This window comes from Lissotriton vulgaris, chromosome 1_1 (genome assembly GCF_964263255.1).
Source record: "Lissotriton vulgaris chromosome 1_1, aLisVul1.2, whole genome shotgun sequence".
Taxonomy (NCBI): Eukaryota; Metazoa; Chordata; class Amphibia; order Caudata; family Salamandridae; genus Lissotriton; species Lissotriton vulgaris.
Window position 1 is genome coordinate 251,028,826 of NC_141685.1, and position 18,640 is coordinate 251,047,465.

General features: G+C 48.7%; 1 non-coding gene across 1 annotated transcript; it reads right to left on the minus strand.

Moving 5' to 3' along the window:
- Positions 1-3,460: 3,460 nt before the first annotated feature.
- TRNAF-GAA (transfer RNA phenylalanine (anticodon GAA)) lies at positions 3,461-3,533 on the minus strand. Its single transcript has one exon. It is a non-coding gene; the product is annotated as a tRNA-Phe (tRNA).
- Positions 3,534-18,640: the final 15,107 nt, after the last annotated feature.

Genomic DNA, 18,640 nt, shown 5'->3' on the forward strand with positions numbered 1-18,640 from the left:
GTCCGAATAGGCCAGCCCTCTCTGGAGGTGCTGTATCTTTAGTCTCTGCAGGGCCCTGTAGTGAAGAGGGCCCGGAAATATCGCCTGTACTGACGACGCCAATAGACCTACTATCCTGGCGACCGTCCTGAGAGATACCATCTGATTGTCGAGGAGAGATCTGATCTCCTTCCTTATATCCTTCAGTTTCGACTTCGGAAGGCTCAACTGAGCCGTCTGCGAGCTGATCACAAACCCTAGAAAGTCTGTCATTTGCGATGGAATCAGAGTGGATTTTGTTTGATTTATAACAAATCCCAGATTCTGGAGCAATGAAGTCGTTGTCTGCAGATGCTGCAACACTAGATCTGGGCTTTGAGCCATGATCAGGATGTCGTCCAGGTAGATTATCAACCGTATGCCCTGTTCTCGGAGGTGGGAGACTACCGGCTTCATCACCTTGGTGAAACACTAAGGAGCCGAGGAGAGCCCGAAAGGAAGGGCCGAGTATTCGAACCATCGTCCTTTCCACTGAAATTGTAGGAATCGGCGATGGGGAGGGTAGATGGGAATAGATAGGTAGGCGTCCTTGAGATCCAAACGGACCATCCAGTCGCCCTGCCGGAGCAGATCTGCCAACAGATGGATGCCCTCCATCTTGAAATGATTGTACGCTAGGAAGTAGTTGAATTCCCTTAAATTTAACACAAGTCTGTGACCTCCTCCCTTCTTCTGGACTAGGAAGATATTGCTGCAAAACCCGTGAGGATCGTGATCGCACACTGCTATAGCTTGTTTGTGAAGCAATTCTTCTATCTCGTTGTCAATAAAGGCTCTCTCTTGTTGGGAAAAATGGAGAGTCCTCGGACCTGTCGTCTGTGTAGGAGTCTGGTAGAATTCTAGTTGAAAACCCCGTACAGTTTGTAAGACCCACGCATCCTGGGTCAGAAGAGCCCAATTGTGAAAGAAGTGTCTCGTGCGACCCCCCCAGTGGAAAGGGAAAGTAATCGATTGCGCTCACCTGAGGAGTTCTGGTTGTGGAAGCCTGCTCTGATGCCACCTCCTTGGATGCTGCCTCTGTGGAATCTGCCTCTTGTGGGGCTGAAAGGTACCACCTCTGGTCGAGTCCCAGTCTCCTCGACCTCTACCGAAATCGCCTCTGGGGGGACCTTGGTTGGCGAAGCGGCCTGGCGAGCGTCCCCGACCTCGTCCGGCCCTGTTGAAAACCTGCTGGTGGAACACCCGCTTGATTCCTGTTTGAGCTTTGTCTAGTGATGTGAAGGTCCCCACATATTTGGAGACGTCCTTCACAAAGCGATCTCCAAACAAGTTACCCTCAGCTAAGGGACCTGGTTCCGCCGATGCCAATTCAGTCAGGTTTGAGTCCATTATCATAAGTAACAGTTTGCGTCGCTCTGTGGAAAGCGCACAATTGGCATTCCCTAATAAACAGATGGCCCTCTGGGTCCATCCAGCCAGGATATCTGGGTCCACGAGTACGTTTGATTCCTTGGCCTGAAGGGCCATTTCGAGGATCTTAGCCAAAGGGCCTACGACGTCCAGCATTTTATCCTGGCAGCCGCGCCAGGCGCGTTCGATGCCCTTCTTAGGGTCCTTGGCGAACTTTTTCAAAAAGGTTAGGAGACTAACATCAATTTCCGGGGTCTCTGCCACCCTGTGGGCAAGGTCGGGTCGAGGGCACTCCGAGCGTAGACGATTACGCACCTCTTTGTCAAACCCTTTCCTGAGGTTTTCCTGCAGGTACTCCGCCACGGCTGTGGCCGGAACCCAATCAGATGATCTGGGGTGGACTATCTCCGTAGGGTTGAACGTAAAGGGGATATTAAGAACGGGGGCTGACGCTGAAGTGGCGGCCTTTTTTGCCTTTTTCTTAGGTGGAGCCTCTTCGTCTGTATCTGTGGTGTCTGTACCAGTCGTGGTAGTAGTGTCAGTGTCTGCATAGTTCTGTTTGCTCTTGGCCTTAGCCCCTGTAGAATAGCCATGTTCTTGCCCGGATGCTGGTAGGGATTGTAAAGCATCTGAATGTGGCCATTGGTCACTACTGCCTGCCTGCGCAGCTGGTGGAGCTTTCTTAGTGGACTTATCTTTAGTGAAGCCATGTCGCTTTGCAAAATTCTCTAGTTGTTTCGTAATAGGCTTAAGAGCCTTCGCCAATGCTTGTTGCACAGCGAGGCCTGCACCGAGGCGTCCAGGGCCTCTACAATCTTATCCTCCACTGCAGCAGCAGGCTGCTCTTCATATGTTTCTTCCCCCGCCTCCTCATCAAAATACACCCATTCTTCCATCTCATAGCACACAGTGGGTAGATACACCAAAGAAGTGAGGTAGACACAAGGGGAGTAAAAGGGGGGGGGGGGGTCAGCCCCACTGCACACAAAAATACACTCAAAGGTTCTGTACCAGACCCCCTCAGCAAAGCTGTATAATGATTATTGCAGCCCCAGGGGCGTCAGACCCAAGTAAATCCTATATATGGAGCTTGTGCACACTCCTTGTCAAGGCAACTGTTGATTACTGCCAGTTAGGCGTCCTCTCCACCAGCTCTAGCCAAAACGCGGTGAAAAAATCAGTGGAAATGAGCTAATAAACTTGTGCAGCCCAACCGAGTCCAAATCCTACTAGGAATAGCCCAATGGATGTGGCTTGGGCTGCACGCGTTTGCCCTGTGGTTTGCGGCTCTATTTGGCGTTCGGGCGATTAGGGAGAGCCCTGCGCCTTCCTGCAGTCACCGGAGGAGCCCGGCCGAGTAATGAGAAAAACCCGCAGGGCGGGCCGGTACAGATGCGCAAAGCGCGAGAGACACGGAGCGAAGCTCCAAGCACGAGCGCTGCAGCGCTCCTAACGCGGCTTCCGCCGCCGACCCTGAGGCGGGTCCCAGAGCGCGAAGCACCGCAGCCCTGAAGAAAGCAATTATCTTGAAAATATCGGCAGATAAACGGCAGCGCCGCACCGAAATAAGGTAAATCAAAGCAATCCTGCACAAATATATAAAGAAACTCTAGTCAAGCAATAATAGCAATATCAGAGTAATACGAGCATAGCACTTATCTCTTGCTGTGAGCAGCAAAGAAAGAGGAAGCTGGAACTGTTACCAGGGCTCTTGTAGGGCTAAGGAGGCGTGGCTTGGGCCAAGCATGATGGTTAATGCAGTTTAACTTTGATAAACTGTATGTTTATTGGCTGCTGTGAGTTTACAGTAAATGAAAGAGAAGCATAATCTGAAGCCTCCGGTCCTGTAATAGAATCACTGTGGGATAGGGCTGCTGTGCACAAGGTGTGAGACTCACAAACAATAGAAGGATTGTACCGGAAGGATGTATCATTGCAAGACACGTATAAATAATAAAAATGAGGAGGAAGGAAGGACAGAAGAATAAAAAGGTTAATGTTGTTAATTCAACGTTTTCTTTCTCAAGTTTCTAAACGTGTAATGGTTGATGTTTCAGTCAAAAAAGTCATCTGCCGAAACCCGGGATCGAACCAGGGACCTTTAGATCTTCAGTCTAACACTCTCCCAACTGAGCTATTTCGGCCGCTCTAGTTACCTTTTTTATTTTTTTTTCTGTTCCATTCAAGATTAGTTTATTGCTAACACTCCTAACACTCCTGAGGCGGAAGCCGGGAGATAGAGTCTGTATTTGTATTCACTCTGCAATTTTTTTAAATCGCCGTATTTTAATCCCCCTCACTTCATTTATCCCTGAGCACTTGAACGATCCCCTCTTGGGATTCCTGCCGTCCTCCCTGGGCCGATTCACGGGCCCAGCAGGAGCACACTCACCTCCTCCCCAGGCGCAATCAGCGGCCGCCATCTTGGGTGAGGGCTAGGACAGCGCGCTAGTGCTTCAGCCGATTTGGGGCCAGAGCACTATATAATGGACCCCACTTCCCGTCCGCGCAGCGGGCGGCGCCGGAGGCGTGCCAGAGGCAAGCCCGACTGGACCCGTCTGGGCCCTACCGGGCCCTGCCGGGCTCAGGGCGAAAAAATATGCCCGTTCCAACTGACAGCCCCATTTCTTACTCCCGAAGTGAGCTCCTCTCCTTGAGACCATGTAAGCATAGACACTGTCATTATGTGCTCAAGTATGAGCACACGTTCACGCACTGCGATCTCTGTAGCTCAGACCCTTCTGGATCGCGGCATCACTACCCAGCCACCACTGGCCTACGCATGGCCTTACTGAACTACAGGTCCCTCCCGAAACATTCTCTCGAGTTTAACTTTCTGCTACAGGATCATAACCTGGACATTCTGTTTCTTACAGAAATGTGGCTATCCGCCAACTCTGAGGCCGATATTGTCCGCACTCTTCCCCCAGGATACCTTATCTACTCGCAGCCCAGACCCTCGGGTAAAGGAGGCGGACTGGCCATTCTGTACAAAAACCACTTAATTGGCAGGATGAAGGACGGCGGAATTTCGGATTCCGAAAACTGCCACTTCCAATTCCAGCTCTCCCCCACCACATCCTTCACAGGCCTCCTTGTATACCGCCCCCCAGGGAACGCTGGTCATTTTCCCAGCTCTCTGCTAGAGACGGTTACCGTCCTAGCATCTTCCGCCCCCAACGTCACCATTTTAGGTGACTTGAATTTCCATTTTGACGAACCCTTAAACAAAGTAGCCACTGACCTGCTCCTCGATCTCTCTTACTACACAAGAGCCACACACTATAAAGGTCACCTCCTAGACCCGATACTCTCCAATATCAGATCACTTCAAACCAGCCCCCGTCTCCCCTCCCCTCGACAGACCACTTCCTCCTGACCTTCACTTGGCAGGTCGACCTTAAAACGGTACAATTGCCCAACACCTACACTCACGATAGAATGTGGTCGAAACTCTCAGTGGAGAAGTGGATTGACACCCTAGAATGCTCCCCCCGCCCCCCACCTCGGACCCTGTCGTAGCCGACACCAACTTCAAAAACTGGCTCTCTAATTCATTGGACTTAGTCCTACCAAAAAAAATCCTGTGGAAAAAGCAGATTAGAACGGGCTCTGCCCCCTGGTTCACTCCTGAGCTCAGAATCCTAAGGCAAGGCTGTAAAAGGCTTGAGCGTATCTGGAGAAGAAACTGGGATACCGCTAACAAAGACACCTAGCGCGACTCGATCAGAGCATACAAAGTCGCCCTCAGAAATGCCAAAACCACATTTTATGATAACAGAATGAAAAATGCCTCTAACTCCATGAGAGAAAACTACAAAATTGTGAAAGAACTTCTGAAGATCCCTGATCCCCCGTTACCTCAAGACCCCTCAGGGTCCAAATGCAACAATCTAGCCACCTACTTCAACCAGAAAATAAAAAATATTATATCCTCCCTACCCCAAACGGAAAGTCCTTCATGGAACGAGAATGAGAATGAGAATCTGCCCCTGGATACGGGCCCTCAGCTGAACGCCTTCAATCTAATCTCCGAGGAGGTCTTCCTCAAAACCCTAACCAGTATCAAAAGCGGCTCCCCCAGCAACCCAGCCCCGATGCGCTTCTTGAAACAGATAGCTGCCTCCATTTCCACCCCGGCTACTGAGCTCATCAACCTTTCCCTTCACAGGGCATTGTGCCCCCCAGTTGGAAAGGGGCCATTGTCAAGGCCCTGCTGAAGAAACCCCATCTCGGCCCTCTAGAGCTTGCCAACTTTAGACCCATATCCCTTCTCCCCGGTCTCAGCAAGATCGCAGAAAAAGTGGTGAACCACCAACTTTCCTACTTCCTGGAGTCCAATGATCGGTTGCGTAATTCCCAAACCGGACTCCGCCCAGGCCAGGGCAATGACACCGCCCTCCTCTCTGTCATCAAGGAGGCTAGGCACATTCTGGACTCAGGAGGATCAGTGGCAGTGATCCTCCTGGACCTTAGTGCGGCCTTCGATACGGTGAATCACCGCATCCTGATTCAGCGCCTGGCCGAAGCAGGAATACGAGGGTCTGCTCTAACCTGGTTAACATTCTACCTTTCCAACCGCACCTTTCAAGTCTTGGAAGGCAACTCACTCTCTGCCTTAATACCCCTCCAGTGTGGGGTGCCAAAGGGCACTTCCCTGAGCCCCACATTGTTTAATGTGTACATGGCCCCCCTGGAGGATGTGGTCACCCCTTTTGGGATAAAAATAGTAAGCTACGCCGATGACACCCAGCTGGTCATCTCGCTTTCGCAACTTGACCAATGCCCCGATAATTTCCATCAGCGCCTGACGAAGATCCATGCTTGGATGTGTGACTCCTCACTCAAGCTAAATGGATCTAAAACAGAAATCATGATGTTAGGCCACAAGTCGGCCTCTATGCCCTCTTCCATCTGGCCGGCTTGTTTAGGCGACCCTCCCACCCCAAAAAAAGAAATCAAAAGCTTGGGGGTCTGGCTTGAGCAGGACCTCTCGCTTAAAACACAAGCGAAAAAGACAGCAGGCACCTGCTTTGGCCTACTCCGCTCCGCCCGCAAAGTCCTCCCCCTCCCCCCCCCCACTCCAGGAGGCTATTGATACAAGGTCTAGTTCTTTCAAGACTAGACTTCAGTAACGCAATTTTCCTAGGAGCACCTGAAGCCACAATCAATAAGCTTCAACAAACCCAAAATGCCGCCGCCAGGCTATTAATGGGTATCCCCCTCAGATCATCAGCAAACCTGCTCTCAAAGCGCTTCATTGGCTCCCCGTGCGAGAGAGGATTATCTTTAAATCCCTTTGCATCACCCACAAAATCTTGCAAGGTAAAGGACCCCCGATCATGAGAAGCCTAGTCACCCCCTATAAACCCAATAGACCCTTGCGCTCAGACAAAGGGTTTCTGGCCACGGTGCCTAGAATCAAGAAAGCCCGCACCGGAGGCCGCCGCTTCTAAGTGAACGCGGCCTCACACTGGAACTCTCTTCCACTGCAATTACGCGCCGAATCTGGCCATCTTCGGTTCTGGAAAACACTGAAAACCTTCCTCTTTCCCAAATGATCCTCTTCCCTCCCCCCCCTCAGAGTCTTACTCAATTTCAGCGCTGGGATGCCTTCTGGTAACCACACGCTTTACAAAAACGACATACAATACAATACAATACAATACAATACAATACTAACTACAGATTCGAACATTGGAATTTTGAGCAATCCATTGAAGATAATGGGCTAACTCCAGGCTTCTTTTTTTTTCTTTTTTTTTATTTCAAAGTATTCTATTGAACAAAAGATTTTTTTAAATATATTACAATACAGTACAGTAGTGACATTGGTTGTCGATCGCTTGGCTGGGTAGTTGGCCCTCAAGAGAGAGGGAGAGACGGAAAAGAAAAGAAGAAGGGGGGGGGGATTTGTGCTTCCAGTGGAGATGTTGGAGGTCTACGGGGGCTGTTCGTGGGTTCCAAGGTGCAAATCTAGGGCAGCCCACATTCCTACTTTGGCTGTATGGCTCGCTGAGTGTTTTGCAGTGATGTTATCTGCGCCTCTCAGGAAGGTTACCCAGTTAACCCACCTCTTAAAAGTTGCTTTTCTAGTGTCCCTCCAGTTCGCTAGTATTGTCTTGACAGCTGCTGTCAGGAGGAGGTCCACTAGATCCCTATCTTCTTTGGACTTCAGGTCAGGGGCTAGAAAGGCTGTGGCTATTCCTTCTAGGCCTAGTTGTATGTTCCCTCCCACTATTGTGTTAATGAAGTTATACACTTTGTTCCAAAAGCCCTTGACCTTGGGGCATTCGTATATTATGTGTGTCAGATCCCCTTTCTCTCTATGGCAATTCCAGCACTTGTCGGATTCGGTGGCACCCGCTTTAGCTAGTCGGGCAGGCGTCCAAAACAATCTATGTAGTAGCCAGAACTTTGTTTGTGCTAGTTGGGGGCTACTTTAATTCCTGGACGCTGAGATCCAGAGCTTGGATTTCTCCTCTTCGCTAAAGGTTCTGTTGTGTTTGGCTCGTTTCTGGGCAGTTTCGCTGGTTATTTCACCGTTCTTTTGTTCAGGGTGACGGAGACCTCGGACGTAGGCGTCTGCCTGCATTGCCGTCCAAGCCACGCCCCCTAGTTACACTTTTATGACTGTTGTGATTCCAGTGAACACACCCAGGAGCTGTTGTGCTTGGAGGAGGCGTTTTTGGGTTCACAAGTTTCATTTACCCCTGCCCCCCTCAGACTGGTGAGTGCCTGCGCCTCTTTCTTCCCATTGCCAGGAGCCTGGCACAGAATATACAGAGCAGAGTCCTTGTGCCCAGAATGTGCTCATCACAACCACAGCTACAGGCTATCACTACGAAGGGTGCCTGGGGTCGTTATTGTACCCCTGCAATACACATCACAATAATTCTGCCAGAGAATAGGCCTTTGAATACACCTCTGCACCCAAAGATGCTCCCCCTCCAGGTTGACTGTGCCACAGAATGCGCCAATCAGATCCAAGGCGCTTTAAACGCGACCATCCGAATTATTGTGCCAAAGAAAATACACGGGACATTTAAAGAGCCCCCGAATTCCCGCATCTCAGGATGCACCAATCAGAGTGGCCGAGGGCAGAGACAGTCCTTCTAACTTCACTCTGTACAGAAACAACCGATCATTACAAATACAACTACGGCCCTTCTTAGAGTCACCCTTGTGTCTGGATGGGGTCTCAGCCCTGCTGCTGTGTCCAGTGTGCACCCCCACGGCTCACCTTTCTGTCTCCGGGGTTGGTTTCAATAACAGTTTTGCGTCCCCTTGGCCTCATTTATGAGAAATGACGCATCGCTGTGTGAAAGCAGCGATGCGTCATTTCTCAGTGCGCACTCCTTGCGACATTCCTGATGCATCAAATTTAATTTATGCCGCATCATGTCGCAAGGAGTTACAGATACGTCAGTATTTCTGATGTATCTGTAAGCGCAAAAGTGACGGATTCCTGGAGTGTGTCACAAAAGTGATGCAACTCCAGCAATGCGTCCTTTCACATGGGGCAAGCCCCATGTGAAAGGGCCTGTGTCAGTCTTACGCCTGCTGTGAGGCAGGCGCAAGATTTTGACGCAACGGCGTCCTAAAAGTGACGCAGTGAAATCTCATAGATTTCACTGCGTCACTTCTACGACCCTTCCTTGCGTCAATATGCCCCCCTTGCATACATTATACCTGGCGCAGGTATAATGTGGCGCAGGGGTTTAAAAAGTGACGCATCTACCTAGATGCGTCACTTTGTAAATATGGCACAACAAGGCGCATTTTATACTCTGCTGGTGCGTCACAAAAAGTGACGCACCAGCAGCGTAAAAGTGACGCACAACCTCATAAATGAGGCCCCCTGTTCTCAGCTTCAGCGAGTCACAATAAAAACAAACCCCTCCTGGCTGCTGATGTGGCGGGGTCGCTGCCCCACCCTTTCCTACAGCTCTTTCTGCATCTGGCTCGGTGGTGCAGGGCTCACGTTCTTTCTGTCTCCGGGGTTGGTTTCAATAACAGTTTTGCGTCCCCTTGGCCTCATTTATGAGAAATGACGCATCGCTGTGTGAAAGCAGCGATGCGTCATTTCTCAGTGCGCACTCCTTGCGACATTCCTGATGCATCAAATTTAATTTATGCTGCATCATGTCGCAAAGAGTTACAGATACGTCAGTATTTCTGATGTATCTGTAAGCGCAAAAGTGATGGATTCCTGGAGTGTGCCACAAAAGTGATGCAACTCCAGCAATGCGTCCTTTCACATGGGGCAAGCCCCATGTGAAAGGGCCTGTGTCAGTCTTACGCCTGCTGTGAGGCAGGCGCAAGATTTTGACGCAACGGCGTCCTAAAAGTGACGCAGTGAAATCTCATAGATTTCACTGCGTCACTTCTACGACCCTTCCTTGCGTCAATATGCCCCCCTTGCATACATTATACCTGGCACAGGTATAATGTGGCGCAGGGGTTTAAAAAGTGACGCATCTACCTAGATGCGTCACTTTGTAAATATGGCGCAACAAGGCGCATTTTATACTCTGCTGGTGCGTCACAAAAAGTGACGCACCAGCAGCATAAAAGTGACGCACAACCTCATAAATGAGGCCCCCTGTTCTCAGCTTCAGCGAGTCACAATAAAAACAAACCCCTCCTGGCTGCTGATGTGGCGGGGTCGCTGCCCCGCCCCCTCCTCCAGCTCTTTCTGCATCTGGCTCGGTGGTGCAGGGCTCACGTTCTTGCTTTAAGTGCTGCAGGTGTAATCAAATGCAAAACCAACCCTGAATATTTCAAAGTCACTTTTTTTGTGACTCGCACCTTTTCAAATTATCCATTTATTGAAATGTGACTTTATAAAAGAAAAAAAATGGGCTTGTCCAAAACCCGGGACCTCTCGCACCCAAAGCGAGAATCATACCCCTAGAGTGACCAATGAGCCAGCTGGTATACATACTTTTGAATTTCCTATGTGTGGTGTCCATGTGCACAAGACGTCTGATGTGTATTTCATATTATTGGTGTCAGTGCCCTCCTTATGCAGCCCAGGAATCCCAAAGGACAAAAGGACACTGGATGGCAGCCTCTCCTGAGTCAGATAATCTGCTTTTAGCAAATACCCTCTTCCTTTGATTCAAAACTGCAAAGAGAAAGGAAACATCCACCACACACCTCTGCATATTAATGCAAGGAAGGATCACACATTGGGGGCCTCATTTACAAGAAACTGGCGCATCAGCATTTAATGCGTCAGTTTCCTTGCACATTCGCCAAACGTCCTCTCATCACCAGGGATGCGCTGTATTTACAGTACAGGACTCCATGGCGCACGGATTAACAGATGTATCTAAAATTCTGACACATTTATTTGCGCAAAAGGGCTGCACTGCTGGAGTTGGTTATAAAACTGATGCAACTCCAGCAATGCGTCAGGACACATAGGTGAGACTCATTGCAAAAGCCCTGCATCACTCCGTACGCCAGGTCGGAGCAGGCATAAGGATTCTGACTCAGTGAAATGTAAATTTCACTGCGCCCGCTCTACGTGGCTCTTTTGCATGGGAACGCCTACCCTGCATACTTTATACCTGGCCCAGGTATAATGTGTCGCAGTGCTCTATAAACTGATGCACTGGACACAAGGCACCAGTTTGTAGATGTATGTTCTTATATAGAACTCAACTTACCCTAGGGCATCGGAACCCATTCTGGCTTTTCCCTGCCGATAACCTGTACTGGGCATCCCCAGGGTGAAAGCCAGGCATCCCGCCGCGGGGGCCGTAGTGGAGATTAAGCAAGCTAATGTCCAGAGTTGAAGAGTGTGAACCTATGATTAGAGTGGGCACCGAAATGAGAATTATTGAGTCCGTGGACAATTGGGCTCAAGACCCTGCCACGTCAGGAATCAAACCCTGATCCCGGGTCTGACCTCTGCTTCAGAGTATGCCTCCACTAACCAGTGAGCCACACTGTGGTTCACTGATTGCAAGGCCGCAAGTGTCATTTCTATCTCACTCAGGCCTGAAGGGTTTACATTAGGAAAGTAAGAACATGCATTTCTCCTGCAGGGATCACTCTACAGGAAAATGATCCATAGAAAATGGGTCACATTTTTATGATTCATAAAGACTATTTCCGTCCAATAAAAACTACAGACACTAAAGGGTTATGATGTCACAGTATATCCCTAATAAAAGACAATGCCTGGTCGGAAAGGCCGCAGATGGTGTTAGCTCCGGAGCGGCCTGAGAGGGAATCAGGTTTACCTGCTCACTCTTGCTCACTCTTTGAGGGTGTGACAGGCTGTGTCTGCTACCTTTGGCCAATCACAATCACTGGTATTCCTACAAAAGAAAGACACATCTCACTGCCAGGGCACAACCAGAGAGGCCTTTTATTCCATCTGATATTTCCCCAAGAGGCTGCAGAATACAGCACACTAGTAACGGGGAAATAATGAAGAGAAATGCAAATATTTCTCTTTGCTACAACCGCCTCAGGGAGGCATATGGTTTTGGCCCTGCCCCAGGTATATGCGATTAAGTATATTTGGAGCAGCGTCAAATTTCATGGGTGTGTGGGAGTGGCCAGCAGCCAACAAAGATGGCCGCACACTAGAGGAGCTGCTTTAGCAGATACAGCATAAACACCCACCATCCGACACTATCCGAGCATTGAGGGGCACGTACCATATGCAGAGGCTGAGGAGAGTCTGTGGACGGTGTTCCGGCCTTTCCACGTTGTGCCAAGTGGCATTTGGAGGCAGCTGGTCCAGGGCCGGGGCTGTGAGTCCGGTGTGCAGAAAATGGCGCCTGCTGCCGCTGGGTCCTGTCTTTGTGCATTCTGGTGCCACCTGAGCATCAGATCGGTACCTACCGCTTGTGGAAATAAAGAGGAGGCTGTGAAGGGCTGCTGGACCGCATCATGATATAGTCCGCGGTCCCTCCCGACCGGCGGACCTGGGCCCGGGACTGTGTTGGGACAAAATGGCGCTCGCCGCTGCCGAGACCGTCCCATGAAGCCTACCGCCTGAAGGTGACCTGGCGGGGCTCTTGGCGGGTGGCGGCTGGCGCTCCCTGAGTGACTGCTGTAGTGGAGCGGCCTTCTCTGTCTGGCGGAGCGTCCCGGCCTTGGAGGAGGCGAGCCTGTAAGCACGGGACTCGGCTGGGTAGCCCGTCCCGATCGGAGAGGAGTGAGACTTAGCGGGCGTGGAGGAGCGGTGTGCAGGCCGGTCCCGGGTGCTTGTAGCAGGGCTGGTGGAGGAGGCAGTGGTTCCCAGGTGGGATCAGGTCAGTGTGAGGCCTGACGGGCCTGGGGACAGAAGAGCTGGAGAAGCGGGGGCGAAGTGGCGCCCCGGCGAAGGACTTGTAGATGGGGGCAGGCTTGGCCCAAACTGAAAATAGCGGCGGGGCAGTCCGTGGCGTCTGTGGACCTGTGGAGACTGATTTTGGACCCCCCGAGGGTGGCAAGGTTAGAGTGGCAGTGCCACAGTGACAGCTGGTGCATCCATAGGGCCCTACGTTTGGTGCCAGAAGAGTCTGGGGCATTTTTGAGCAAACATTGGCCCGTAGTCCTATTGGAATTTGGCTGACCCCCGGGACAAGAAAGGGCCCACTCGCTGCGCACGGGGGCTCCCCTTTGGCATTACTAGGCCAGACCTGTGCCGGAACCAGCGCGCTGGCCTTAGCTAGTGACAGTGAGCGGCTGGGTGTATGGCCCGATACGTGACTGGAGGGACCGAGAGTTGACCGGGGGCACAGGCCCCACAGACCTTGGGACAAGTGTTGCAGATAGGGTGCTGCCAGGGGGGTGGTCCTGTCGATTGGCTGGACGGACAGTACGGTGCCCAGGTTTATGGTACGAAGTGGAGCGCGACATTGAGCGGGTGCTGCCGGACTTGTTGCGGCTGAAGGTGCAACTTGGGGATTAGCCATAAGGAGGGGAACAGCGAGTGTCAGCCCTGACTGAAGCAGAGGCCGGGATCATGGGCCAGAATAGACCCCTGATGCAGGGACAGGTCAATCAGATCGACTGGTATACGGTCAACATGGGGAGGGAGGATGACCATCCAGGGGGGAGCCAGCGAAGTGAGGGGACGCAAGATGGGACAAACCCCTCGCTAAAGGACATCATGGTGGCAATCATGGAGATATGCGGCGCCATCACAGAAATGAGGGGCACTAGGGAGCCCAAGCTCGATTCAGTGACCGAGGAGGTCAATCTGATACGCACGGACCTGGGGAAAATGTCAGACAAAGTTGCTCAAGTAGAGTCTGCAGTCTACAGTCCAAAACGAAGAGGCTTGAGGAACAGGTAGCTGTACTCACACAGAACCAAGCCGACATGGCCGCCCACCTGGAGGATCAGGAAGTCCGGGGGCGACGGAATAATATCCGAATTGTGGGGGTGCCGGAGGGGATGGAGGGCCTGTCCACAGACTGGTTTGTGGAGGATCTTATCACTCGTCACCTCAAACCTAAACATCTATCAAATTTTTTCTTAGTGGAAAGGGCACACCGTGCACTGGGAGGGAAGCCCAGGCCTGGGCCCCTCCACCCACCATAATTGCCCTCATCCTGAACTTTAGGCACCGGGATGCCATCCTGCAGGCCCCAAGGGTGTCGGGGGACCTCCATCTAGATAATGCTACGATTCATTTTTTCCCGGACTTAACGCTCAACGTCCAGCGTCAGCGTCGATCCTTTGTAGGGGTCAAGAGAGCCCTCAGAGAGCAAGGCATTAAATACATTATGCTATATCCGGCACCTCTCAAGATCCTGGATGGCGAGAAGGCATTTTTCTTTGATTCCTCAGCAGAGGCAAGCAACTGGATGGAGGGCTGGCGGACCATGGGCAGCCATAATGGGGCGCGACGCCCTCCACGCCATCATGCTGATGACTCAGTGTAGGTATCACGTGTGCTCTTGATAGTTCGGTTTTCATCTCCACTACCTGTTCCCATAGCATTTTATGCTTAATTGTGCCACTTTCCGTATCTTTGAACCCGTTTTGAACCCAGTATTGTAAGTATTCATTGAATGATTGCACGCAGTAAAAAGAATTGCACACAATTAGTGTGGGGAATTCTCGGTCCTTATTTACTAGTGCCAGCATGAATGCTTTTAATTCTACCAACTTGTGCAGTGCAGTCTCCTAAAGATTGCATCTTTGTACAACTTGGGTGGAACTGTCAATCCCGCATGCGACTTTTAACAATTGCGCATGCCGCACTACATTGTTGTTTACTTTCTATTGTCGGTTGAGCAGATCCATCAGTGTAAATTATGTATTTATATTGATCTACAGGTATTATTTCATTTGGTAGAGGATATTCCTGTTCGTATTGCAGGAATGCTTGTGTCTTTAAGTTTGGGTCATACCTGTATTCTACATCTGTTGCCGTGAGAGAATTAGCCCTTTGTATCCATCTCGAATGTAAGGCTTTAGCGTTAGGAATGCTTGCCTTTGTCGCAGCCTCTAAGGCTGGAACCGGAGTCACCACTATTATTTGTTTCCACTGAGCCAGTGCTCTCTCTCTCACTACAGCAGTCTGTACTGCTGTTAGAATCTTTTCTGTAGATGTGAAGCGCATCTGAGCATTTGTGTACAAGTGTGATTTGTATGCAATTGATACTGTTTCACCTTCATTATATGTCAGATAGGTGTACCAAGATTGACCCATAATTATACGGATCGCCAGGTTGCCTACGTTTAAGTGTGTTTATAAGTGTTTAGAAGCTATCATGTCAGCTTGTAAGGAACAAAGTGTATCTATGTGTTTCAATGTGTCCATTGTCATACTGAAAAATTAGGTTTTATTAAGTTGTAGAAAAGTTTTCCTCTTTCTTCATATTCTAAAATGTATGTTTTACCAAAATTTAGGAGTCCTCAGATTGATTGTAAATGTTTTAATGATTTCTGAGGTTGAAGCAGTGATATTTTTCTAAAAAATTGGCTGCCAGGCTTTTCCCTTCTCTTGAAAGCTCATATCCTAAAAACAGGACACTGAGGTGGGCAATTTTTGATTTTTTAAAGGTGAATTTGTAGTCCTCAGATGCAAAACCCAAAATTATGGTATTCACTTTGTTCAAGTGCTCGTCTAGGTCATCGTTCATTATATAAATATCATCCACATAGGACAATGCCTCTTCATCCAAATTTTGAAGTAACTCAGTTACTCTGGCCAAAAACAACCCCAGGCTCTTCTTATAACCTTGGGGGAGTTGACAAAATTGCCTCTGGGACCCTAGCGCTGAGAATGCAGTTTGATGCCTGCTTTCAGGTGCTATATTTTGGCAGAAAAATCCATTTGAGATATCAAGTGTTGTTTTGTATTTTTTCCGCACAATGTTATTCATTAATGCGGCATTGTGTGCATTTTGAACTGCAAATGTCTTAGTGCAAGTGTTTACATGTCTGTAATCTAAAACTGACGATATGAATTGTACGGTTTCATGTCCAGATCTAAATAATTATTCATTGATGAAGTGCAATTTTCGATCACCCCTTGGTATTCAAATTGATCTAAGATCTCCCTGAACTGTTTTTTAGCTTCTTAATTTATTGGATACTGCTTCTGTGCAGTTGGAGTATTTTTTTAAAGGAATTATGTGGTGGGTTGAATACTCATCCCATCCAACATGGTTTTTGAATAATGATGCAGCCTGGGCTACCGCCCACTCCTGCGCATAAGTGGTTTTTAGGTGCTTGGAAATATGGTCCGAGAATGCCCTTAGAATTACTGTTTCTCCTTTAACGCAATCCATGACAAATGCTGGCAGCCAGTCTCGTTCAGCTAACAAAATGTCATAGCCAAACGTCAGGTTCTCCCAAAAGAGACCTTTCACTGTTCTACATTTGTCCCCCTCATCTGGAGCGTTATTTCATATACTTTATGTGTGACACTTACCCTAGTTTCAGGTGTTTCTACCGTGATATAATCATTCAAGTCCGCTATCACCAAAAATTCCATCAGGTTCTGGCGAGCTACTGTTACTTCTGCTGCACTGTCTAGCATCGTCAGAGCCCATTTCCCATTCAATAGTCGAGTCCTCAGAATTCTGGGCATGTCGGATCTTTAGATCGGCAACCTTCTTCTTTTTGAACTGTGGCTTTTGCTTTGGTTTCTCTTCTTTTTTATAACTGTAATCTTGAGCGTGCTGCTTGTCTCTGGACTTTGTACACTCTTCTTGTCTGTCTGACCGTCATTCCCTCTCAGAGTTTTTCGATGAACCCTGAAAGAAACAAGAGGAACATGTATCAGTATCCTGATACCTGTCCGGTTTCCTAATATTATCCCTATTCCTACGGTTATACCTCTTTTTGGAGGGCTCCTGTGGAGGAGATCTACATCTGGATTGAGATCTGTTTCCTTTAAAGTTTTGTTGATTTTTATTGTCCCACTTCTGTTTTAGTTGAAGCAGGTGTCTGCTTGGAAGTGTCCTTTTCAGGACTGCCCATTAGTTGTGGTTTTAATGCTTTACCACCCAAACTGTCTCTGCCTAATTCTGCATATGCAGTTTCAATTATTTTTGGTAGTTTGTGTTCCTGTCCTAAAGGAATGAACTTCTTTAGGCTTTGGCGGATAGCCACTGAAGCTGCTTCCCCTTTAATATTAGCTCAAATTATGGCTGATACCTGGGCATAGTTACCTAGTAACTTCATCCCTAAGTTCAGTGCAGGCTTTGCTCCGTACTCATTTAGTTTTTGTCCAAATACATCTGGTATCACTGCTAATGACGGAATACCATGAGTTCTGGAATAAATGAAGGCAAAGAGTGTACCCCAAGTGGTACAGTCCTCTACTTGTGGTGTTATCTCCAATGGTCAAGTAGATTGTTAGCATTCTGTGTTTTTTATACAGGGTAGTATTCGGGAATACAACTGCTAGCTGTGTTATTTTCTGAGCTACCCAGAATGGCATATGTTCACGTTTTGTGGGCATTTTACCCATCACCTCATGTAATGTCTGTGGTGTGATTTTAGTTGCTGTACCCTGAGCTTGAGTTCCATTTGTTGCAATTATTGCTGGCTGGTCTGTCAGTTTCCTCATGACGAACTGTGTCAAGTTTCTGTAGATGTTTATTAATTCTTTGCGTTGTGTGAGTAAGTCTCCTACTGGCATTGTTTCAATGTGAGGATGTGGTGTGTAGGCCGCTAGTATTAGTCATATTGCCCCTTCTCTTCCGAGCGGGCCGAGTCTCACTCTTCTCCTTATGTGGGGTAGGGTACCTTTAAACCAGTATAAGTGTTCCTGGTACGGGAGCGGAACCTCTATGTCTTCAAATGGTGCATCTCCTTCTGTGTAGGAGTGAAATGTTAGTGTTCTAGCATTTACTGCTGGGAATGTTACCCACAAATAAAATATCTCTGTTCTGTATGATTTGTGTGCCTCAATAACAAACGCTACTATGCCACCCCTAGGTGTCAGACCATGCGCAATCATTTTCAGGGTGACTGTATTTGTAAAGTTTTCTGCAATGTGTATTGCGTCTGCATCTTCTTCGCCGGCGGAGACGTTTAGATCTACTATTACGTTATTTCTGGTCTCAGTCATTTTTGAAATGAAGAAGTCTTCCAAGCAAACTAAGATAAGGTGGTTGTGCACAATTTAGGAACAAAGTGTCCTTCAAACTTGATTAACCAACAGCCAATAAATAGGATTTTTTAATGTTGTCTACTCAGCTGTGGTGGAATTTGTGCCCACCCACTCTAGACGTCTTTGGTGTTTTGTGTCGGGGTCTCTGAGAATAGCATGACTGAACTACTCAAATTCTACTGTTAATTAAGTTGTCAACCAACATTGGCGGTGCCATGTAATGTAGTTCCCATATAACCTATACCAGATCTGCACGTTTGGATAACAAAAACTGTGGTATTGGTGGCATACTGATTATGTGCACCCCCACCGGATATGTTAACCTGTTTGTATCAGCTAGCTCACAGTCCCACTAGAATCTCCTCTTATCGGGGAGAGAATAGTTTCTATCAATCTCAGAACATGTCAACCCTGATCCCTCAGAATCGTGGAAACAATATACTACCTTTCACAAAGTCACTCGTGTTCAATTAGTTTGTTCTAGAGAGATACACAAAATAAACATCCTGGGCGTTTGTCAATAAGAATTTATTGAAAGAGCAGAGGGGCCTGAGAAAAACGCTGATAGCAATGGCTTGGGATGTACTATGTGAGGTGTTTAAAAGCTGGTAGGAACCTATGCAGGCAGTGGTGGTTTGATCGAGCCGTGGCTGAGGTGTTGTA